At 46.2% G+C, this 22,084-nt stretch overlaps 26 non-coding genes across 26 annotated transcripts; all 26 read left to right on the top strand.

Moving 5' to 3' along the window:
* The first annotated feature begins 1,412 nt into the window (after window positions 1–1,412).
* trnaf-gaa lies at window positions 1,413–1,485 on the top strand. The gene has a single exon. It is a non-coding gene; the product is annotated as a tRNA-Phe (tRNA).
* A 1,934-nt stretch (window positions 1,486–3,419) lies between these two features.
* On the top strand, window positions 3,420–3,492 carry trnaf-gaa. The gene has a single exon. It is a non-coding gene; the product is annotated as a tRNA-Phe (tRNA).
* Window positions 3,493–4,088: 596 nt separating this feature from the next.
* On the top strand, window positions 4,089–4,161 carry trnaf-gaa. Its single transcript has one exon. It is a non-coding gene; the product is annotated as a tRNA-Phe (tRNA).
* A 603-nt stretch (window positions 4,162–4,764) lies between these two features.
* trnaf-gaa lies at window positions 4,765–4,837 on the top strand. The gene has a single exon. It is a non-coding gene; the product is annotated as a tRNA-Phe (tRNA).
* Window positions 4,838–5,439: 602 nt separating this feature from the next.
* Window positions 5,440–5,512, top strand: trnaf-aaa. The gene has a single exon. It is a non-coding gene; the product is annotated as a tRNA-Phe (tRNA).
* Window positions 5,513–6,201: 689 nt separating this feature from the next.
* On the top strand, window positions 6,202–6,274 carry trnaf-gaa. The gene has a single exon. It is a non-coding gene; the product is annotated as a tRNA-Phe (tRNA).
* A 602-nt stretch (window positions 6,275–6,876) lies between these two features.
* trnal-uaa lies at window positions 6,877–6,949 on the top strand. The gene has a single exon. It is a non-coding gene; the product is annotated as a tRNA-Leu (tRNA).
* Window positions 6,950–7,551: 602 nt separating this feature from the next.
* On the top strand, window positions 7,552–7,624 carry trnaf-aaa. The gene has a single exon. It is a non-coding gene; the product is annotated as a tRNA-Phe (tRNA).
* A 688-nt stretch (window positions 7,625–8,312) lies between these two features.
* Window positions 8,313–8,385, top strand: trnaf-gaa. Its single transcript has one exon. It is a non-coding gene; the product is annotated as a tRNA-Phe (tRNA).
* A 602-nt stretch (window positions 8,386–8,987) lies between these two features.
* On the top strand, window positions 8,988–9,060 carry trnaf-aaa. The gene has a single exon. It is a non-coding gene; the product is annotated as a tRNA-Phe (tRNA).
* A 683-nt stretch (window positions 9,061–9,743) lies between these two features.
* On the top strand, window positions 9,744–9,816 carry trnaf-aaa. Its single transcript has one exon. It is a non-coding gene; the product is annotated as a tRNA-Phe (tRNA).
* Window positions 9,817–10,504: 688 nt separating this feature from the next.
* trnaf-gaa lies at window positions 10,505–10,578 on the top strand. The gene has a single exon. It is a non-coding gene; the product is annotated as a tRNA-Phe (tRNA).
* A 602-nt stretch (window positions 10,579–11,180) lies between these two features.
* trnaf-gaa lies at window positions 11,181–11,253 on the top strand. The gene has a single exon. It is a non-coding gene; the product is annotated as a tRNA-Phe (tRNA).
* A 687-nt stretch (window positions 11,254–11,940) lies between these two features.
* Window positions 11,941–12,013, top strand: trnaf-gaa. Its single transcript has one exon. It is a non-coding gene; the product is annotated as a tRNA-Phe (tRNA).
* Window positions 12,014–12,696: 683 nt separating this feature from the next.
* trnaf-gaa lies at window positions 12,697–12,769 on the top strand. The gene has a single exon. It is a non-coding gene; the product is annotated as a tRNA-Phe (tRNA).
* A 685-nt stretch (window positions 12,770–13,454) lies between these two features.
* Window positions 13,455–13,527, top strand: trnaf-aaa. Its single transcript has one exon. It is a non-coding gene; the product is annotated as a tRNA-Phe (tRNA).
* Window positions 13,528–14,129: 602 nt separating this feature from the next.
* Window positions 14,130–14,202, top strand: trnaf-gaa. Its single transcript has one exon. It is a non-coding gene; the product is annotated as a tRNA-Phe (tRNA).
* Window positions 14,203–14,805: 603 nt separating this feature from the next.
* On the top strand, window positions 14,806–14,878 carry trnaf-gaa. Its single transcript has one exon. It is a non-coding gene; the product is annotated as a tRNA-Phe (tRNA).
* Window positions 14,879–15,569: 691 nt separating this feature from the next.
* trnaf-gaa lies at window positions 15,570–15,642 on the top strand. Its single transcript has one exon. It is a non-coding gene; the product is annotated as a tRNA-Phe (tRNA).
* Window positions 15,643–16,245: 603 nt separating this feature from the next.
* trnaf-gaa lies at window positions 16,246–16,318 on the top strand. The gene has a single exon. It is a non-coding gene; the product is annotated as a tRNA-Phe (tRNA).
* A 602-nt stretch (window positions 16,319–16,920) lies between these two features.
* Window positions 16,921–16,993, top strand: trnaf-gaa. Its single transcript has one exon. It is a non-coding gene; the product is annotated as a tRNA-Phe (tRNA).
* A 1,353-nt stretch (window positions 16,994–18,346) lies between these two features.
* trnac-gca lies at window positions 18,347–18,419 on the top strand. The gene has a single exon. It is a non-coding gene; the product is annotated as a tRNA-Cys (tRNA).
* A 690-nt stretch (window positions 18,420–19,109) lies between these two features.
* Window positions 19,110–19,182, top strand: trnaf-gaa. The gene has a single exon. It is a non-coding gene; the product is annotated as a tRNA-Phe (tRNA).
* Window positions 19,183–20,518: 1,336 nt separating this feature from the next.
* On the top strand, window positions 20,519–20,591 carry trnaf-gaa. The gene has a single exon. It is a non-coding gene; the product is annotated as a tRNA-Phe (tRNA).
* Window positions 20,592–21,192: 601 nt separating this feature from the next.
* trnaf-gaa lies at window positions 21,193–21,265 on the top strand. The gene has a single exon. It is a non-coding gene; the product is annotated as a tRNA-Phe (tRNA).
* Window positions 21,266–21,952: 687 nt separating this feature from the next.
* trnaf-gaa lies at window positions 21,953–22,025 on the top strand. Its single transcript has one exon. It is a non-coding gene; the product is annotated as a tRNA-Phe (tRNA).
* Window positions 22,026–22,084: the final 59 nt, after the last annotated feature.

Below are 22,084 nucleotides of genomic sequence, written 5' to 3'. Positions count from 1 at the left end.
GGGCTGCCGTGCCATTTACTGATGGGTGGCTTCCGTCTGGGCACCCTACCATAAAGGCCTGATTGGTGGAGTGCTGCAGAGATGGTTGTCTTTCTGGAAGGTTCTCACATCTTCACAGAGGAACTCTAGAGCTCTGTCAGAGTGACCATCAGGTTCTTGTTCACCTCTCTGAATAAGGTCCTGATTGCTCAGTTTGGCCAGCTTCAGGAAGAGTCTTGGGGGTGCCAAACTAATTCAATTTAAGAACAATTGAAGCCACTGTGTTCTTGGGGACCTTCAATACTGCAGAAATGTTTTGGTACCTTTCCCCAGATCTGTGCCTCGACACAATCCTGTCTCGGAGCTCTACGGGCAATTCCTTCAACCTCATGGCTTGGTTTTGCTCTGGCATGCAATGTCAACTGTGGGACCTTATATAGACAGGTGTGTGCCTTTCCAAATCATGTCCAATCAATTGAATTTACCACAGGTTGGCTAGAGCGTGGTCCTAATAACGGCAAGGTCGTGGGTTCGATCCCCTTACTGGGGATGAGGTACATTTTGTGAGTCAATATTGTGTACCACTTGGGTGTATCCCCAGTGGCTTACCGAAATAGCTAACCTGGGAAAGCGTTAGACTGAAGATCTAAAGGTCCGTGGTTCGATCCTGGGTTTTGGTATTTGAGCTCGTTCTTGCCTCTTGGATCACAAGGAGCATACCCAAAGCTTGCTACATGTCGCATGCTAGCTCATGTGCTTGTCCTCAGAAAGTAAGAAATGTATTTTTAGGCTGACATTGTGACATCAGCGTTACAAAAAAGTATGTTGTCATTATTATATTACAGTAGCTTGTGGTAACACTATGCTGCAGGAAGTGTGAACTGGAGCTGTCTTGGATCCTGAAACACAATGTGTGTTGGTGGTCCACTGTAGCTCAATTGGTAGAGCATGGCGCTTGTAACGCCAGGGTAGTGGGTTCGATCCCCGGGACCACCCATTCGTAAAAATGTATGCACACATGACTGTAAGTCGCTTTGGATAAAACCTTCTGCAAAATGGCATATTATTATGATGAGAATGCGGGCATCGATCCCGCTACCTCGCACATGCGAAGCAAGCACTCTACCATTTGAGCGAATTCCCCATCTGGTTAAACATGACACAAGGAGCAACCAAGAGGGTCTAGCCTTGACAGGTTATGATCTTGACGTACTTGTTTATTTCCGCGACAGCACTTGTAGAGTCTCGTGGCTGGTAACAATAGTGCAAGACGCCAAGAGGCCGGTTAGCTCATTTGGCAAGAGCGTGATGCTAATAACGCCAAGGTCGCGTGTTCGATCCCCGTACTGGCCATGAGGTACATTATTAGAGTCAATATTTTGTGCCACTTGCGTGTATCCACATGGGTGCCACAGACATAGTTCCAGGGACCTGCCGAAATAGCTCAATTGGGAGAGCGTTAGACTGAAGATGTGAAGGTTCCTGGTTTGATCCCGGGTTTCGGCATTTCGGTTTGAACTCGCTGCTTGGACTGCAAGGAGTATACCCACAGCTTTGTTTGCGGGCCTCAATCTTGTTGCATGCTAGCTCTTGTGCTTGTCCTCAGAAAGTAAGAAATGTCCTTCTTCTTAGGCTGACATTGTGACATCAGCGTTACAAAAAAAGTAAGGTGTCATTATTACATTACAGTAGCTTGTGGTAAGAGTAAGCTGCAGGAAGTGTGAACTGGAACTGTCTTGGATCCCGAAAAAGAATGTCCTAATCCAGGCACTTGTCATCTCCCATCTGGATTACTGCAACTCGCTGTTGGCTGGGCTCCCTGCCTGTGCCATTAAACCCCTACAATTTATCCAGAACGCTGCAGCCCGTCTGGTGTTCAACCTTCACAAGTTCTCTCATGTCACCCCGCTCCTCCGCACACTCCACTGGCTTCCAGTTGAGGCTCGCATCTACTACAAGACCATGGTGCTTGCCTACGGAGCTGTGAGGGGAACGGCACCTCCTTAACTTCAGGCTCTGATCAGACCCTACACCCAAACGAGGGCACTACGTTCATCCACCTCTGGCCTGCTAGCTCCCCTACCTCTACGGAAGCACAGTTCCCGCTCAGCCCAGTCAAAGCTATTCGCTGCTCTGGCACCCTAATGGTGGAACAAGCTCCCCCACGACGCCAGGACAGTGGAGTCACTGAACACCTTCCGGAGACACTTGAAACCCTACCTCTTTAAGGAATACCTGGAATAGTATAAAATAATCCTTCTTCCCCACCCCCCATAAAACAATGAATTAAAAAACGGTGATTGTCCCACTGGCTATCATAAGTTGAATGCACCAATTTGTAAGTCGCTCTGGATAAGAGCATCTGCTAAATGATGTAAATGTATACGTTGGAGAATACGGGTATCGATCCCACTACCTCTTGCATGCTAAGCAAGCACTCTACCATTTGAGCTAATTCCCCATCTTGTTAAAAAAGACACAAGGAGCAATCAAGAGGGTCCAGCCTTGACAGGTTACGATCTTGGCATACTTGTTAGTTTACGCGACAGCACTTGTAGAGTCTCGGTGGCTAGTAACAATAGTGCAAGAAGCCAAGGGGCCTGTTAGTTCAGTTTGCTAGAGCTTGGTGCTAATAACGCCAAGGTCGGGGGTTTGATCCCGGTACTGGCCCTGAGGTTCCTTTTGACAGTCAATATTATGAGCCACTTGCTTGTATCCACATGGGTGCCACAGACATAGTTTTGGGAACTTGCTTAAATAGCCCTGTTGGGAGAGCGTTAGACTGAAAATCTAAAGGTTCCTGGTTCGCTTTCGGAATTTGAGTTTGATCTCAGTGCTTGGACTGCAAGGAGCATACGCACAGCTTTGTTTGTGGGTCTCAATCTTGCTACATGTCGCATGCTGGCTCATGTTATTGTCCTCAGAAAGTAAGAAATGTCTTTATTTTTAGGCTGACATTGTAACATCAGCGTTACAAAAAAGTAAGTTGTCATTATTACATTACAGTAGCTTGTGGTAAGACTAAGCTGCAGGAAGTGTGAACTGGAGTTGTCTTGAATCCTGAAAAATAATGTGTGTTGGAGAATATGGCATCGATCCCGCTACCTCTTGCATGCTAAGCAAGCGCTCTACCATTTGAGCTAATTCCCCATCTGGTTAAAAATGACACAAGGAGCAATCAAGAGGGTCCAGCCTTGACAGGTTATGATCTTGGCGTACTTGTTAGTTTCCACAACAGCACTTGTAGAGTCTTGGTGGCTGGTAACAATAGTGAAAGTAGCCAAATGGCTGGTTAGCTCAGTTGGCTAGAGCGTGGTTCTAATAATGCCAAGGTCGCAGGTTCGATCCCCTTACTGGCCATGCGGCTCCTTCAGACAGTCAATATTTTGTGCCACTTGCGTGTATCCACATGGGTGCCAAAGACATAGTTACTGAGACCTGCCAAAATAGCTCAGTTGGGAGAGCGTTAGACTGAAGATCTAAAGGTCCCTGGTTTGATCCCGGGTTTCGGCATTTGAGTTTGATCTCAGTGCTTGCACTGCAAGTAGAATATGCGTTGTTTGTGGGCCTCAATCTTGCTGCATTCTAGTGATTGTCCTCAGAAAGTAAGGAATGTCTTTCTTTTTAGTGGGGCATCAGCATTACAAAAAGTACGTTGTCATTATTACACTACAGTAGCTTGTAGTAAGACTTAGCTGCAGGAAGTGTGAACTGGAGCTGATTTGAATCCTGAAAAAAAACATGTGTTCGAGAATACGGACATCGATCCCGCTACCTCTCGCATGCTTAGCAAGCGCTCTACCATTTGAGCTAATTCCCCATCTGGTTAAAATAGACACAAGGTGCAATCAAGAGGGTTCGTCCTTGACAGGTTATGATCTTGGCGTACTTGTTACTTTTCGCCACATGACTTGTAGAGTCTTGCTGGCTGGTAACAACAGTGAAAGTAGGCAAGTGGCTGGTTAGCTCAGTTGGCTAGAGTGTGGTGCTAATAATGCCAAGGTCGCAGGTTCGATCCCGGTACTGGCCATGCGGCTCCTCTGACAGTCAATATTTTGTGCCACTTGCGTGTATCCACATGGGTGCCAAAGATATAGTTCCAAGGACCTGCCGAAATAGCTCAGTTGGGAGAGCGTTAGACTGAAGATCTAAAGGTCCCTGGTTCGATCCCGGGTTTCGGCATTTGAGTTTGATCTCAGTGCTTGCATTGCAAGTAGAATATATGTTGTTTGTGGGCCTCAATCTTGCTGCATTCTAGATCATGTGATTGTCCTCAGAAAGTAAGGAATGTCTTTCTTTTTAGTGGGGCATCAGCATTACAAAAAGTACTTTGTCATTATTACACTACAGTAGCTTGTAGTAAGACTTAGCTGCAGGAAGTGTGAACTGGAGCTGAATTGAATCCTGAAAAATAACATGTGTTGGAGAATACGGGCATCGATCCCGCTACCTCTCGCATGCTAAGCAAGCGCTCTACCATTTGAGCTAATTCCCCATACTGGTTAAAATAGACACAAGGTGCAATCAAGAGGGTTCGTCCTTGACAGGTTATGATCTTGGCGTACTTGTTACTTTTCGCCACATGACTTGTAGAGTCTTGCTGGCTGGTAACAACAGTGAAAGTAGGCAAGTGGCTGGTTAGCTCAGTTGGCTAGAGCGTGGTGCTAATAATGCCAAGGTCGCAGGTTCGATCCCGGTACTGGCCATGCGGCTCCTCTGACAGTCAATATTTTGTGCCACCTGCGTGTATCCACATGGGTGCCAAAGATATAGTTCCAAGGACCTGCCGAAATAGCTCAGTTGGGAGAGCGTTAGACTGAAGATCTAAAGGTCCCTGGTTCGATCCCGGGTTTCGGCATTTGAGTTTGATCTCAGTGCTTGCATTGCAAGTAGAATATGCGTTGTTTGTGGGCCTCAATCTTGCTGCATTCTAGATCATGTGATTGTCCTCAGAAAGTAAGGAATGTCTTTCTTTTTAGTGGGGCATCAGCATTACAAAAAGTACGTTGTCATTATTACACTACAGTAGCTTGTAGTAAGACTTAGCTGCAGGAAGTGTGAACTGGAACTGAGTTGAATCCTGAAAAATAACATGTGTTGGAGAATACGGGCATCGATCCCGCTACCTCTCGCATGCTAAGCAAGCGCTCTACCATTTGAGCTAATTCCCCATCTGGTTAAAATAGACACAAGGTGCAATCAAGAGGGTTCGTCCCTGACAGGTTATGATCTTGGCGTACTTGTTACTTTTCGCCACATGACTTGTAGAGTCTTGCTGGCTGGTAACAACAGTGAAATTAGGCAAGTGGCTGGTTAGCTCAGTTGGCTAGAGCTTGGTGCTAATAATGCCAAGGTCGCAGGTTAGATCCCCGTACTGGCCATGCGGCTCCTCTGACAGTCAATATTTTGTGCCACTTGCGTGTATCCACATGGGTGCCAAAGATATAGGTCCAAGGACCTGCCGAAATAGCTCAGTTGGGAGAGCGTTAGACTAAAGATCTAAAGGTCTTTGGTTCGATCCCGGGTTTTGGCATTTGAGTTTGATCTCAGTGCTTGCACTGCAAGTTTTCAGCATTACAAAAAGTACCTTGTCATTATTACATTACAGTAGCTCAGGGTTCTTCAATTCCTGTCCTGGAGGGCAGAAACACCTCTGTTTTTCATCCTCTCCTTCTAATCAGGGGCTAATTCAGACCTGGGACACCAGGTGAGTGCAATTAACTACCAGGTAGAAATAAAAACAGAAGTGTTACGGCCCTCCAGGACCGGAATTGAAGAACCCTGCAGTAGCTTGTCGTAAGACTTAGCTGCAGGAAGTTTGAACTGGAGCTGACTTGAATCCTGAAAAATAACATGTGTTGGTGAATACGGGCATCGATCCCGCTACCTCTCACATGCTAAGCAAGCGCTCTACCATTTGAGCTAATTCCCCATCTGGTTAAAATAGACACAAGGAGCAATCAAGAGGGTTCAGCCTAGACAGTTTATGATCTTGGCGTACTTGTTACTTTCCGCCACATCACTTGTAGAGTCTTGCTGGCTGGTAACAACAGTGAAAGTAGGCAAGCGGCTGGATAGCTCAGTTGGCTAAAGCGTGTTTCTAATAATGCCAAGGCCGCAGGTTTGATCCCCGTACTGGCCATGCGGCTCCTTCAGACAGTTAATATTTTGTGCCACTTGCGTGTATCCACATGGGTGCCAAAGACATAGTTCCTGAGACCTGCCGAAATAGTTCAGTTGGGAGAGCGTTAGACTGAAGATCTAAAGGTCCCTGGTTCGATCCCGGCTTTCGGCATTTGAGTTTGATCTCAGTGCTTGCACTGCAAGTAGAATATGCGTTGTTTGTGGGCCTCAATCTTGCTGCATTCTAGATCATGTGATTGTCCTCAGAAAGTAAGGAATGTCTTTATTTTTAGTGGGGCATCAGCATTACAAAAAGTACGTTGTCATTATTACACTACAGTAGCTTGTAGTAAGACTTAGCTGCAGGAAGTGTGAACTGGAACTGAGTTGAATCCTGAAAAATAACATGTGTTGGAGAATACGGGCATCGATCCCGCTACCTCTCGCATGCTAAGCAAGCGCTCTACCATTTGAGCTAATTCCCCATCTGGTTAAAATAGACACAAGGTGCAATCAAGAGGGTTCGTCCCTGACAGGTTATGATCTTGGCGTACTTGTTACTTTTCGCCACATGACTTGTAGAGTCTTGCTGGCTGGTAACAACAGTGAAAGTAGGCAAGTGGCTGGTTAGCTCAGTTGGCTAGAGCTTGGTGCTAATAATGCCAAGGTCGCAGGTTAGATCCCCGTACTGGCCATGCGGCTCCTCTGACAGTCAATATTTTGTGCCACTTGCGTGTATCCACATGGGTGCCAAAGATATAGGTCCAAGGACCTGCCGAAATAGCTCAGTTGGGAGAGCGTTAGACTTAAGATCTAAAGGTCCCTGGTTCAATCCCGGGTTTCGGCATTTGAGTTTGATCTCAGTGCTTGCACTGCAAGTAGAATATGTGTTGTTTGTGGGCCTCAATCTTGCTGCATTCTAGATCATGTGATTTTCCTCAGAAAGTAAGGAATGCCTTTATTTTTAGTGGGGCATCAGCATTACAAAAAGTACGTTGTCATTATTACACTACAGTAGCTTGTAGTAAGACTTAGCTGCAGGAAGTGTGAACTGGAGCTGATTTGAATCCTGAAAAATAACATGTGTTGGAGAATACGGGCATTGATCCCGCTACCTCTCGCATGCTAAGCAAGCGCTCTACCATTTGAGCTAATTCCCCATCTGGTTAAAATAGACACAAGGTGCAATCAAGAGGGTTCGTCCTTGACAGGTTATGATCTTGGCGTACTTGTTACTTTTCGCCACATGACTTGTAGAGTCTTGCTGGCTGGTAACAACAGTGAAAGTAGGCAAGTGGCTGGTTAGCTCTGTTGGCTAGAGCGTGGTGCAAATAATGCCAAGGTCGCAGGTTCGATCCCCGTACTGGCCATGCGACTCCACTGACAGTCAATATTTTGTGCCAGTTGCGTGTATCCACATGGGTGCCAAAGATATAGGTCCAAGGACCTGCCGAAATAGCTCAGTTGGGAGAGCGTTAGACTAAAGATCTAAAGGTCTTTGGTTCGATCCCGGGTTTTGGCATTTGAGTTTGATCTCAGTGCTTGCACTGCAAGTTTTCAGCATTACAAAAAGTACCTTGTCATTATTACATTACAGTAGCTCAGGGTTCTTCAATTCCTGTCCTGGAGGGCAGAAACACCTCTGTTTTTCATCCTCTCCTTCTAATCAGGGGCTAATTCAGACCTGGGACACCAGGTGAGTGCAATTAACTACCAGGTAGAAATAAAAACAGAAGTGTTACGGCCCTCCAGGACCGGAATTGAAGAACCCTGCAGTAGCTTGTCGTAAGACTTAGCTGCAGGAAGTTTGAACTGGAGCTGACTTGAATCCTGAAAAATAACATGTGTTGGTGAATACGGGCATCGATCCCGCTACCTCTCACATGCTAAGCAAGCGCTCTACCATTTGAGCTAATTCCCCATCTGCTTAACATAGACACAAGGAGCAATCAAGAGGGTTCATCCTAGACAGTTTATGATCTTGGCGTACTTGTTACTTTCCGCCACATCACTTGTAGAGTCTTGCTGGCTGGTAACAACAGTGAAAGTAGGCAAGTGGCTGGTTAGCTCAGTTGGCTAGAGTGTGGTGCTAATAATGCCAAGGTCGCAGGTTCGATCCCGGTACTGGCCATGCGGCTCCTCTGACAGTCAATATTTTGTGCCACTTGCGTGTATCCATTTGGGTGCCAAAGATATAGTTCCAAGGACCTGCCGAAATAGCTCAGTTGGGAGATCGTTAGACTGAAGATCTAAAGGTCCCTGGTTCGATCCCGGGTTTCGGCATTTGAGTTTGATCTCAGTGCTTGCGTTGCAAGTAGAATATGCGTTGTTTGTGGGCCTCAATCTTGCTGCATTCTAGATCATGTGATTGTCCTCAGAAAGTAAGGAATGTCTTTCTTTTTAGTGGGGCATCAGCATTACAAAAAGTACGTTGTCATTATTACACTACAGTAGCTTGTAGTAAGACTTAGCTGCAGGAAGTGTGAACTGGAACTGATTTGAATCCTGAAAAATAACATGTGTTGGAGAATACGGGCATCGATCCCGCTACCTCTCGCATGCTAAGCAAGCGCTCTACCATTTGAGCTAATTCCCCATCTGGTTAAAATAGACACAAGGTGCAATCAAGAGGGTTCGTCCTTGACAGGTTATGATCTTGGCGTACTTGTTACTTTTCGCCACATGACTTGTAGAGTCTTGCTGGCTGGTAACAACAGTGAAAGTAGGCAAGTGGCTGGTTAGCTCAGTTGGCTAGAGCTTGGTGCTAATAATGCCAAGGTCGCAGGTTCGATCCCCGTACTGGCCATGCGGCTCCTCTGACAGTCAATAGTTTGTGCCACTTGCGTGTATCCACATGGGTGCCAAAGATATAGGTCCAAGGACCTGCCGAAATAGCTCAGTTGGGAGAGCGTTAGACTAAAGATCTAAAGGTCCCTGGTTCGATCCCGGGTTTCGGCATTTGAGTTTGATCTCAGTGCTTGCACTGTAAGTTTTCAGCATTACAAAAGTACCTTGTCATTATTACATTACAGTAGCTCAGGGTTCTTCAGTTCCTGTCCTGGAGGGCAGAAACAACTCTGTTTTTCATCCTCTCCTTCTAATCGGGGCTAATTCAGACCTGGGACACCAGGTGAGTGCAATTAACTACCAGGTAGAAATAAAAACAGAGTGTTACGGCCCTCCAGGACGAATTGAAGAACCCTGCAGTAGCTTGTCGTAAGACTTAGCTGCAGGAAGTTTGAACTGGAGCTGACTTGAATCCTGAAAAATAACATGTGTTGGTGAATACGGGCATCGATCCCGCTACCTCTCACATGCTAAGCAAGCGCTCTACCATTTGAGCTAATTCCCCATCTGGTTAAAATAGACACAAGGAGCAATCAAGAGGGTTCAGCCTAGACAGTTTATGATCTTGGCGTACTTGTTACTTTCCGCCACATCACTTGTAGAGTCTTGCTGGCTGGTAACAACAGTGAAAGTAGGCAAGCGGCTGGATAGCTCAGTTGGCTAAAGCGTGTTTCTAATAATGCCAAGGCCGCAGGTTAGATCCCGGTACTGGCCATGCGGCTCCTCTGACAGTCAATATTTTGTGCCACTTGCGTGTATCCACATGGGTGCCAAAGATATAGGTCCAAGGACCTGCCGAAATAGCTCAGTTGGGAGAGCGTTAGACTAAAGATCTAAAGGTCTTTGGTTCGATCCCGGGTTTTGGCATTTGAGTTTGATCTCAGTGCTTGCACTGCAAGTTTTCAGCATTACAAAAAGTACCTTGTCATTATTACATTACAGTAGCTCAGGGTTCTTCAATTCCTGTCCTGGAGGGCAGAAACACCTCTGTTTTTCATCCTCTCCTTCTAATCAGGGGCTAATTCAGACCTGGGACACCAGGTGAGTGCAATTAACTACCAGGTAGAAATAAAAACAGAAGTGTTACGGCCCTCCAGGACCGGAATTGAAGAACCCTGCAGTAGCTTGTCGTAAGACTTAGCTGCAGGAAGTTTGAACTGGAGCTGACTTGAATCCTGAAAAATAACATGTGTTGGTGAATACGGGCATCGATCCCGCTACCTCTCACATGCTAAGCAAGCGCTCTACCATTTGAGCTAATTCCCCATCTGCTTAAAATAGACACAAGGAGCAATCAAGAGGGTTCAGCCTAGACAGTTTATGATCTTGGCGTACTTGTTACTTTCCGCCACATCACTTGTAGAGTCTTGCTGGCTGGTAACAACAGTGAAAGTAGGCAAGCGGCTGGTTAGCTCAGTTGGCTAGAGCGTGGTTCTAATAATGCCAAGGTCGCAGGTTCGATCCCTGTACTGGCCATGCGGCTCCTCTGACAGTCAATATTTTGTGCCACTTGCGTGTATCCATTTGGGTGCCAAAGACATAGTTCCAAGGACCTGCCGAAATAGCTCAGTTGGGGAGATCGTTAGACTGAAGATCTAAAGGTCCCTGGTTCGATCCCGGGTTTCGGCATTTGAGTTTGATCTCAGTGCTTGCACTGCAAGTAGAATATGCGTTGTTTGTGGGCCTCAATCTTGCTGCATTCTAGATCATGTGATTGTCCTCAGAAAGTAAGGAATGTCTTTCTTTTTAGTGGGGCATCAGCATTACAAAAAGTACGTTGTCATTATTACACTACAGTAGCTTGTAGTAAGACTTAGCTGCAGGAAGTGTGAACTGGAGCTGAGTTGAATCCTGAAAAATAACATGTGTTGGAGAATACGGGCATCGATCCCGCTACCTCTCGCATGCTAAGCAAGCGCTCTACCATTTGAGCTAATTCCCCATCTGGTTAAAATAGACACAAGGTGCAATCAAGAGGGTTCGTCCCTGACAGGTTATGATCTTGGCGTACTTGTTACTTTTCGCCACATGACTTGTAGAGTCTTGCTGGCTGGTAACAACAGTGAAATTAGGCAAGCGGCTGGTTAGCTCAGTTGGCTAGAATGTGGTGCTAATAATGCCAAGGTCGCAGGTTTGATCCCCGTACTGGCCATGCGACTCCCCTGACAGTCAATATTTTGTGCCACTTGCGTGTATCCACATGGGTGCCAAAGATATAGGTCCAAGGACCTGCCGAAATAGCTCAGTTGGGAGAGCGTTAGACTGAAGATCTAAAGGTCCCTGGTTCGATCCCGGGTTTTGGCATTTGAGTTTGATCTCAGTGCTTGCACTGCAAGTTTTCAGCATTACAAAAGTACCTTGTCATTATTACATTACAGTAGCTCAGGGTTCTTCAATTCCTGTCCTGGAGGGCAGAAACACCTCTGTTTTTCATCCCCTCCTTCTAATCAGGGGCTAATTCAGTCCTGGGACACCAGGTGAGTGCAATTAACTACCAGGTAGAAATAAAAACAGAAGTGTTATGGCCCTCCAGGACCGGAATTGAAGAACCCTGCAGTAGCTTGTCGTAAGACTTAGCTGCAGGAAGTTTGAACTGGAGCTGACTTGAATCCTGAAAATTGACATGTGTTGGTGAATACGGGCATCGATCCCGCTACCTCTCACATGCTAAGCAAGCGCTCTACCATTTGAGCTAATTCCCCATCTGCTTAAAATAGACACAAGGAGCAATCAAGAGGGTTCAGCCTAGACAGTTTATGATCTTGGCGTACTTGTTACTTTCCGCCACATCACTTGTAGAGTCTTGCTGGCTGGTAACAACAGTGAAAGTAGGCAAGCGGCTGGATAGCTCAGTTGGCTAAAGCGTGTTTCTAATAATGCCAAGGCCGCAGGTTAGATCCCGGTACTGGCCATGCGGCTCCTCTGACAGTCAATATTTTGTGCCACTTGCGTGTATCCACATGGGTGCCAAAGATATAGGTCCAAGGACCTGCCGAAATAGCTCAGTTGGGAGAGCGTTAGACTAAAGATCTAAAGGTCCCTGGTTCGATCCCGGGTTTCGGCATTTGAGTTTGATCTCAGTGCTTGCACTGTAAGTTTTCAGCATTACAAAAGTACCTTGTCATTATTACATTACAGTAGCTCAGGGTTCTTCAGTTCCTGTCCTGGAGGGCAGAAACAACTCTGTTTTTCATCCTCTCCTTCTAATCAGGGGCTAATTCAGACCTGGGACACCAGGTGAGTGCAATTAACTACCAGGTAGAAATAAAAACAGTGTTCGGCCCTCCAGGACCGGAATTGAAGAACCCTGCAGTAGCTTGTCGTAAGACTTAGCTGCAGGAAGTTTGAACTGGAGCTGACTTGAATCCTGAAAAATAACATGTGTTGGTGAATACGGGCATCGACCCCGCTACCTCTCACATGCTAAGCAAGCGCTCTACCATTTGAGCTAATTCCCCATCTGGTTAAAATAGACACAAGGAGCAATCAAGAGGGTTCAGCCTAGACAGTTTATGATCTTGGCGTACTTGTTACTTTCCGCCACATCACTTGTAGAGTCTTGCTGGCTGGTAACAACAATGAAAGTAGGCAAGTGGCTGGTTAGCTCAGTTGGCTAGAGCGTGGTGCAAATAATGCCAAGGTCGCAGGTTCGATCCCCGTACTGGCCATGCGACTCCCCTGACAGTCAATATTTTGTGCCACTTGCGTGTATCCACATGGGTGCCAAAGATATAGGTCCAAGGACCTGCCGAAATAGCTCAGTTGGGAGAGCGTTAGACTGAAGATCTAAAGGTCCCTGGTTCGATCCCGGGTTTCGGCATTTGAGTTTGATCTCAGTGCTTGCACTGTAAGTTTTCAGCATTACAAAAGTACCTTGTCATTATTACATTACAGTAGCTCAGGGTTCTTCAATTCCTGTCCTGGAGGGCAGAAACACTCTGTTTTTCATCCTCTCCTTCTAATCAGGGGCTAATTCAGACCTGGGACACCAGGTGAGTGCAATTAACTACCAGGTAGAAATAAAAACAGAATGTTACGGCCCTCCAGGACCGGAATTGAAGAACCCTGCAGTAGCTTGTCGTAAGACTTAGCTGCAGGAAGTTTGAACTGGAGCTGACTTGAATCCTGAAAAATAACATGTGTTGGTGAATACGGGCATCGATCCCGCTACCTCTCACATGCTAAGCAAGCGCTCTACCATTTGAGCTAATTCCCCATCTGTCTAAAATAGACACAAGGTGCAATCAAGAGGGTTCGTCCTTGACAGGTTATGATCTTGGCGTACTTGTTACTTTTCGCCACATGACTTGTAGAGTCTTGCTGGCTGGTAACAACAGTGAAAGTAGGCAAGTGGCTGGTTAGCTCAGTTGGCTAGAGCTTGGTGCTAATAATGCCATGGTCGCAGGTTCGATCCCCGTACTGGCCATGCGGCTCCTCTGACAGTCAACATTTTGTGCCACTTGCGTGTATCCACATGGGTGCCAAAGATATAGGTCCAAGGACCTGCCGAAATAGCTCAGTTGGGAGAGCGTTAGACTAAAGATCTAAAGGTCCCTGGTTCGATCCCGGGTTTCGGCATTTGAGTTTGATCTCAGTGCTTGCGCTCCAAGTAGAATATGCGTTGTTTGTAGGCCTCAATCTTGCTGCATTCTAGATCATGTGATTGTCCTCAGAAAGTAAGGAATGTCTTTCTTTTTAGTGGGGCATCAGCATTACAAAAAGTACGTTGTCATTATTACACTACAGTAGCTTGTAGTAAGACTTAGATGCAGGAAGTGTGAACTGGAGCTGATTTGAATCCTGAAAAAAAACATCTGTTGGAGAATACAGGCATCGATCCCGCTACCTCTCGCATGCTAAGCAAGCGCTCTACCATTTGAGCTAATTCCCCATCTGGTTAAAATAGACACAAGGTGCAATCAAGAGGGTTCGTCCTTGACAGGTTATGATCTTGGCGTACTTGTTACTTTTCGCCACATGACTTGTAGAGTCTTGCTGGCTGGTAACAACAGTGAAAGTAGGCAAGTGGCTGGTTAGCTCAGTTGGCTAGAGCTTGGTGCTAATAATGCCAAGGTCGCAGGTTCGATCCCCGTACTGGCCATGCAGATCCTCTGACAGTCAATAGTTTGTGCCACTTGCGTGTATCCACATGGGTGCCAAAGATATAGGTCCAAGGACCTGCCGAAATAGCTCAGTTGGGAGATCGTTAGACTGAAGATCTAAAGGTCCCTGGTTCGATCCCGGGTTTCGGCATTTGAGTTTGATCTCAGTGCTTGCGTTGCAAGTAGAATATGCGTTGTTTGTGGGCCTCAATCTTGCTGCATTCTAGATCATGTGATTGTCCTCAGAAAGTAAGGAATGTCTTTCTTTTTAGTGGGGCATCAGCATTACAAAAAAGTACGTTGTCATTATTACACTACAGTAGCTTGTAGTAAGACTTAGCTGCAGGAAGTGTGAACTGGAGCTGATTTGAATCCTGAAAAATAACATGTGTTGGAGAATACGGGCATCGATCCCGCTACCTCTCGCATGCTAAGCAAGCGCTCTACCATTTGAGCTAATTCCCCATCTGGTTAAAATAGACACAAGGTGCAATCAAGAGGGTTCGTCCTTGACAGGTTATGATCTTGGCGTACTTGTTACTTTTCGCCACATGACTTGTAGAGTCTTGCTGGCTGGTAACAACAGTGAAAGTAGGCAAGTGGCTGGTTAGCTCAGTTGGCTAGAGCTTGGTGCTAATAATGCCAAGGTCGCAGGTTCGATCCCCGTACTGGCCATGCAGATCCTCTGACAGTCAATAGTTTGTGCCACTTGCGTGTATCCACATGGGTGCCAAAGATATAGGTCCAAGGACCTGCCGAAATAGCTCAGTTGGGAGAGCGTTAGACTGAAGATCTAAAGGTCCCTGGTTCGATCCCGGGTTTCGGCATTTGAGTTTGATCTCAGTGCTTGCACTGCAAGTTTTCAGCATTACAAAAAGTACCTTGTCATTATTACATTACAGTAGCTCAGGGTTCTTCATGTGATCTGTCCTGGAGGGCAGAAACAACTCTGTTTTTCATCCTCTCCTTCTAATCAGGGGCTAATTCAGACCTGGGACACCAGGTGAGTGCAATTAACTACCAGGTAGAAATAAAAACAGAAGTGTTACGGCCCTCCAGGACCGGAATTGAAGAACCCTGCAGTAGCTTGTCGTAAGACTTAGCTGCAGGAAGTTTGAACTGGAGCTGACTTGAATCCTGAAAAATAACATGTGTTGGAGAATACGGGCATCGATCCCGCTACCTCTCGCATGCTAAGCAAGCGCTCTACCATTTGAGCTAATTCCCCATCTGGTTAAAATAGACACAAGGAGCAATCAAGAGGGTTCAGCCTAGACAGTTTATGATCTTGGCGTACTTGTTACTTTCCGCCACATCACTTGTAGAGTCTTGCTGGCTGGTAACAACAGTGAAAGTAGGCAAGCGGCTGGTTAGCTCAGTTGGCTAGAGCGTGGTTCTAATAATGCCAAGGTCGCAGGTTCGATCCCCGTACGGGCCATGCGGCTCCTTCAGACAGTCAATATTTTGTGCCACTTGCGTGTATCCACATGGGTGCCAAAGACATAGTACCTGAGACCTGCCGAAATAGTTCAGTTGGGAGAGCGTTAGACTGAAGATCTAAAGGTCCCTGGTTCGATCCCGGCTTTCGGCATTTGAGTTTGATCTCAGTGCTTGCACTGCAAGTAGAATATGCGTTGTTTGTGGGCCTCAATCTTGCTGCATTCTAGATCATGTGATTGTCCTCAGAAAGTAAGGAATGTCTTTCTTTTTAGTGGGGCATCAGCATTACAAAAAGTACGTTGTCATTATTACACTACAGTAGCTTGTAGTAAGACTTAGATGCAGGAAGTGTGAACTGGAGCTGATTTGAATCCTGAAAAAAAACATCTGTTGGAGAATACAGGCATCGATCCCGCTACCTCTCGCATGCTAAGCAAGCGCTCTACCATTTGAGCTAATTCCCCATCTGGTTAAAATAGACACAAGGAGCAATCAAGAGGGTTCCGCCTAGACAGTTTATGATCTTGGCGTACTTGTTACTTTCCGCCACATCACTTGTAGAGTCTTGCTGGCTGGTAACAACAGTGAAAGTAGGCAAGCGGCTGGATAGCTCAGTTGGCTAAAGCGTGTTTCTAATAATGCCAAGGCTGCAGGTTTGATCCCCGTACTGGCCATGCGGCTCCTTCAGACAGTTAATATTTTGTGCCACTTGCGTGTATCCACATGGGTGCCAAAGACATAGTACCTGAGACCTGCCGAAATAGTTCAGTTGGGAGAGCGTTAGACTGAAGATCTAAAGGTCCCTGGTTCGATCCCGGCTTTCGGCATTTGAGTTTGATCTCAGTGCTTGCACTGCAAGTAGAATATGCGTTGTTTGTGGGCCTCAATCTTGCTGCATTCTAGATCATGTGATTGTCCTCAGAAAGTAAGGAATGTCTTTATTTTTAGTGGGGCATCAGCATTACAAAAAGTACGTTGTCATTATTACACTACAGTAGCTTCTAGTAAGACTTAGCTGCAGGAAGTGTGAACTGGAGCTGATTTGAATCCTGAAAAGTAACATGTGTTGGAGAATACGGGCATCGATACCGCTACCTCTCGCATGCTAAGCAAGCGCTCTACCATTTGAACTAATTCCCCATCTGGTTAAAATAGACACAAGGTGCAATCAAGAGGGTTCGTCCTTGACAGGTTATGATCTTGGCGTACTTGTTACTTTTCACCACATGACTTGTACAGTCTTGCTGGCTGGTAACAACAGTGAAAGTAAGCAATTGGCTGGTTAGCTCAGTTGGTTAGAGCGTGGTGCTAATTATGCCAAGGTCGCAGGTTCGTTCCCTGTACTGGCCATGCGGCTCCACTTACATTCAATATTTTGTGCCACTTGCGTGTATCCACATGGGTGCCAAAGATATAGTTCCAAGGACCTGCCGAAATAGCTCAGTTGGGAGAGTGTTAGACTGAAGATCTAAAGGTCCCTGGTTCGATCCCGGGTTTCGGCATTTGAGTTTGATCTCAGTGCTTGCTCTGCAAGTTTTCAGCATTACAAAAAGTACCTTGTCATTAATACATTACAGTAGCTCAGGGTTCTTCAATTCCTGTCCTGGAGGGCAGAAACACCTCTGTTTTTCATCCTCTCCTTCTAATCAGGGGCTAATTCAGACCTGGGACACCAGGTGAGTGCAATTAACTACCAGGTAGAAATAAAAACAGAAGTGTTACGGCCCTCCAGGACCGGAATTGAAGAACCCTGCAGTAGCTTGTCGTAAGACTTAGCTGCAGGAAGTTTGAACTGGAGCTGACTTGAATCCTGAAAAATAACATGTGTTGGTGAATACGGGCATCGATCCCGCTACCTCTCACATGCTAAGCAAGCGCTCTACCATTTGAGCTAATTCCCCATCAGATTAAAATATACACAAGGAGCAATCAAGAGGGTTCAGCCTAGACAGTTTATGATCTTGGCGTACTTGTTACTTTCCGCCACATCACTTGTAGAGTCTTGCTGGCTGGTAACAACACTGAAAGTTGGCAAGTGGCTGGTTAGCTCAGTTGGCTAGAGCGTTGTTCTAATAATGCCAAGGTCGCAGGTTCGATCCCCGTACTGGCCATGCGGCTCCTTTTGACAGTCAATATTTTGAGCCACTTGCGTGTATCCACATGGGTGCCAAAGACATAGTTCCATGGTCCTGCCACAATAGCTCAGTTGGGAGAGCGTTAGACTGAAGACCTAAAGGTCCCTGTTTCGATGCCGGGTTTCGGCATTTGAGTTTGATCTCATTGCTTGCATTGCAAGTAGAATATGCATTTTTTGTGTACCTCATGCTAGCTCATGTGATTGTCCTCAGAAAGTATGAAATGTCTTTCTTTTCAGGGTGACATCAGCATTACAAAAAGTATGTTGTCATTATTACACTACAGTAGCTTGTAGTAAGACTTAACTGCAGGAATTGTGAGCTGGAGCTGACTTGAATCCTGAAAAATAACATGTGTTGGAGAATACGGGCATCGATCCCGCTACCTCTCGCATGCTAAGCAAGCGCTCTACCATTTGAGCTAATTCCCCATCTGGTTAAAATAGACACAAGGTGCAATCAAGAGGGTTCGTCCTTGACAGGTTATGATCTTGGCGTACTTGTTACTTTTCGCCACATGACTTGTAGAGTCTTGCTGGCTGGTAACAACAGTGAAAGTAGGCAAGTGGCTGGTTAGCTCAGTTGGCTAGAGCGTGGTGCTAATAATGCCAAGGTCGCAGGTTCGATCCCCGTACTGGCCATGCGGCTCCTCTGACAGTCAATATTTTGTGCCACTTGCGTGTATCCACATGGGTGCCAAAGATATAGGTCGAAGGACCTGCCGAAATAGCTCAGTTGGGAGAGTGTTAGACTGCAGATCTAAAGGTCCCTGGTTCGATCCCGGGTTTTGGCATTTGAGTTTGATCTCAGTGTTTGCACTGCAAGTTTTCAGCATTACAAAAAGTACCTTGTCATTATTACATTACAGTAGCTCAGGGTTCTTCAATTCCTGTCCTGGAGGGCAGAAACACCTCTGTTTTTCATCCTCTCCTTCTAATCAGGGGCTAATTCAGACCTGGGACACCAGGTGAGTGCAATTAACTACCAGGTAGAAATAAAAACAGAAGTGTTACGGCCCTCCAGGACCGGGAATTGAAGAACCCTGCAGTAGCTTGTCGTAAGACTTAGCTGCAGGAAGTTTGAACTGGAGCTGACTTGAATCCTGAAAAATAACATGTGTTGGTGAATACGGGCATCGATCCCGCTACCTCTCACATGCTAAGCAAGCGCTCTACCATTTGAGCTAATTCCCCATCTGGTTAAAATAGACACAAGGAGCAATCAAGAGGGTTCCGCCTAGACAGTTTATGATCTTGGCGTACTTGTTACTTTCCGCCACATCACTTGTAGAGTCTTGCTGGCTGGTAACAACAGTGAAAGTAGGCAAGCGGCTGGATAGCTCAGTTGGCTAAAGCGTGGTTCTAATAATGCCAAGGTCGCAGGTTTGATCCCCGTACTGGCCATGCGGCTCCTTCAGACAGTTAATATTTTGTGCCACTTGCGTGTATCCACATGGGTGCCAAAGACATAGTTCCAGAGACCTGCCGAAATAGCTCAGTTGGGAGAGCGTTAGACTGAAGATCTAAAGGTCCCTGGTTCGATCCTGGCTTTCGGCATTTGAGTTTGATCTCAGTGCTTGCACTGCAAGTAGAATATGCGTTGTTTGTGGGCCTCAATCTTGCTGCATTCTAGATCATGTGATTGTCCTCAGAAAGTAAGGAATGTCTTTCTTTTTAGTGGGGCATCAGCATTACAAAAAGTACGTTGTCATTATTACACTACAGTAGCTTGTAGTAAGACTTAGCTGCAGGAAGTGTGAACTGGAGCTGATTTGAATCCTGAAAAATAACATGTGTTGGAGAATACGGGCATCGATCCCGCTACCTCTCGCATGCTAAGCAAGCGCTCTACCATTTGAGCTAATTCCCCATCTGGTTAAAATAGACACAAGGTGCAATCAAGAGGGTTCGTCCTTGACAGGTTATGATCTTGGCGTACTTGTTACTTTTCGCCACATGACTTGTAGAGTCTTGCTGGCTGGTAACAACAGTGAAAGTAGGCAAGTGGCTGGTTAGCTCAGTTGGCTAGAGCTTGGTTCTAATAATGCCAAGGTCGCAGGTTCGATCCCTGTACTGGCCATGCGGCTCCTCTGACAGTCAATAGTTTGTGCCACTTGCGTGTATCCACATGGGTGCCAAAGATATAGTTCCAAGGACCTGCCGAAATAGCTCAGTTGGGAGAGCGTTAGACTGAAGATCTAAAGGTCCCTGGTTCGGTTTCGGCATTTGAGTTTGATCTCAGTGCTTGCACTGTAAGTCAGCATTACAAAAGTACCTTGTCATTATTACATTACAGTAGCTCAGGGTTCTTCAATTCCTGTCCTGGGCAGAAAGCAACTGTTTTTCTCCCTTCTAATCAGGGGCTAATTCAGACCTGGGCACCAGGTGAGTGCAATTAACTACCAGGTAGAAATAAAAACAGTGTTACGGCCCTCAACGGAAATGAAGAACACTGCAGTAGCTTGTAGTAAGACTTAGCTGCAGGAAGTGTGAACTGGAGCTGACTTGAATTCTGAAAAATAACATGTGTTGGAGAATACGGGCATCGATCACGCTACCTCTCGCATGATAAGCAAGCCCACTACCATTTGAGCTAATTCCCCATCTGGTTAAAATAGACACAAGGTGCAATCAAGAGGGTTCGTCCTTGACAGGTTATGCTCTTGGCGTACTTGTTACTTTCCGCCACATCACTTGTAGAGTCTTGCTGGCTGGTAACAACAGTGAAAATAGGGAAGCGGCCTGTTATCTCAGTTGGCTAGAGCATGTTGCTAATAACGCCAAGGTCGCAGGTTTGATCCCCGTACTGGCCATGCGGCTCCTTCTGACAGTCAATATTTTGTGCCACTTGCGTGTATCCACATGGGTGCCAAAGACATAGCTACAGAGACCTGCCGAAGTAGCTCAGTTGGGAGAGCGTTAGACTGAAGATCTAAAGGTCCCTGGTTCGATCCCGGGTTTCGGCATTTGAGTTTGATCTCAGTGCTTGCACTGCAAGTAGAATATGCGTTGTTTGTGGGCCTCAATCTTGCTGCATTCTAGATCATGTGATTGTCCTCAGAAAGTAAGGAATGTCTTTATTTTTAGTGGGGCATCAGCATTACAAAAAGTACGTTGTCATTATTACACTACAGTAGCTTGTAGTAAGACTTAGCTGCAGGAAGTGTGAACTGGAGCTGATTTGAATCCTGAAAAATAACATGTGTTGGAGAATACGGGCATCGATCCCGCTACCTCTCGCATGCTAAGCAAGCGCTCTACCATTTGAGCTAATTCCCCATCTGGTTAAAATAGACACAAGGTGCAATCAGGAGGGTTCGTCTTTGACAGGTTATGATCTTGGCGTACTTGTTACTTTTCGCCACATGACTTGTAGAGTCTTGCTGGCTGGTAACAACAGTGAAAGTAGGCAAGTGGCTGGTTAGCTCAGTTGGCTAGAGCGTGGTGCTAATAATGCCAAGGTCGCAGGTTCGATCCCCGTACTGGCCATGTGGCTCCTCTGACAGTCAATTTTTGTGCCACTTGCGTGTATCCACATGGGTGCCAAAGATATAGTTCCAAGGACCTGCCGAAATAGCTCAGTTGGGAGAGCGTTAGACTGAAGATCTAAAGGTCCCTGGTTTGATCCCGGGTTTCGGCATTTGAGTTTGATCTCAGTGCTTGCACTGCAAGTTTTCAGCATTACAAAAGTACCTTGTCATTATTACATTACAGTAGCTCAGGGTTCTTCAATTCCTGTCCTGGAGGGCAGAAACAACTCTGTTTTTCATCCTCTCCTTCTAATCAGGGGCTAATTCAGACCTGGGACACCAGGTGAGTGCAATTAACTACCAGGTAGAAATAAAAACAGAAGTGTTACGGCCCTCCAGGACCGGAATTGAAGAACCCTGCAGTAGCTTGTCGTAAGACTTAGCTGCAGGAAGTTTGAACTGGAGCTGACTTGAATCCTGAAAAATAACATGTGTTGGTGAATACGGGCATCGATCCCGCTACCTCTCACATGCTAAGCAAGCGCTCTACCATTTGAGCTAATTCCCCATCTGGTTAAAATAGACACAAGGTGCAATCAAGAGGGTTCGTCCTTGACAGGTTATGATCTTGGCGTACTTGTTACTTTTCGCCACATGACTTGTAGAGTCTTGCTGGCTGGTAACAACAGTGAAAGTAGGCAAGTGGCTGGTTAGCTCAGTTGGCTAGAGCGTGGTGCTAATAATGCCAAGGTCGCAGGTTAGATCCCCGTACTGGCCATGCGGCTCCTCTGACAGTCAATATTTTGTGCTTTTTGCGTGTATCCACATGGGTGCCAAAGATATATGTCCAAGGACCTGCTGAAATAGCTCAGTTGGGAGAGCGTTAGACTGAAGATCTGAAGGTCCCTGGTTTGATCCTGGGTTTTGGCATTTGAGTTTGATCTCAGTGCTTGCACTGCAAGTAGAATATGCGTTGTTTGTGGGCCTCA

This window comes from Coregonus clupeaformis, chromosome 17, assembly GCF_020615455.1.
Source record: "Coregonus clupeaformis isolate EN_2021a chromosome 17, ASM2061545v1, whole genome shotgun sequence".
Lineage (NCBI taxonomy): Eukaryota > Metazoa > Chordata > Actinopteri > Salmoniformes > Salmonidae > Coregonus > Coregonus clupeaformis.
The sequence above is the reverse complement of the archived record's forward strand: the minus strand, read 5'-3'. Positions and strand labels throughout refer to the sequence as shown.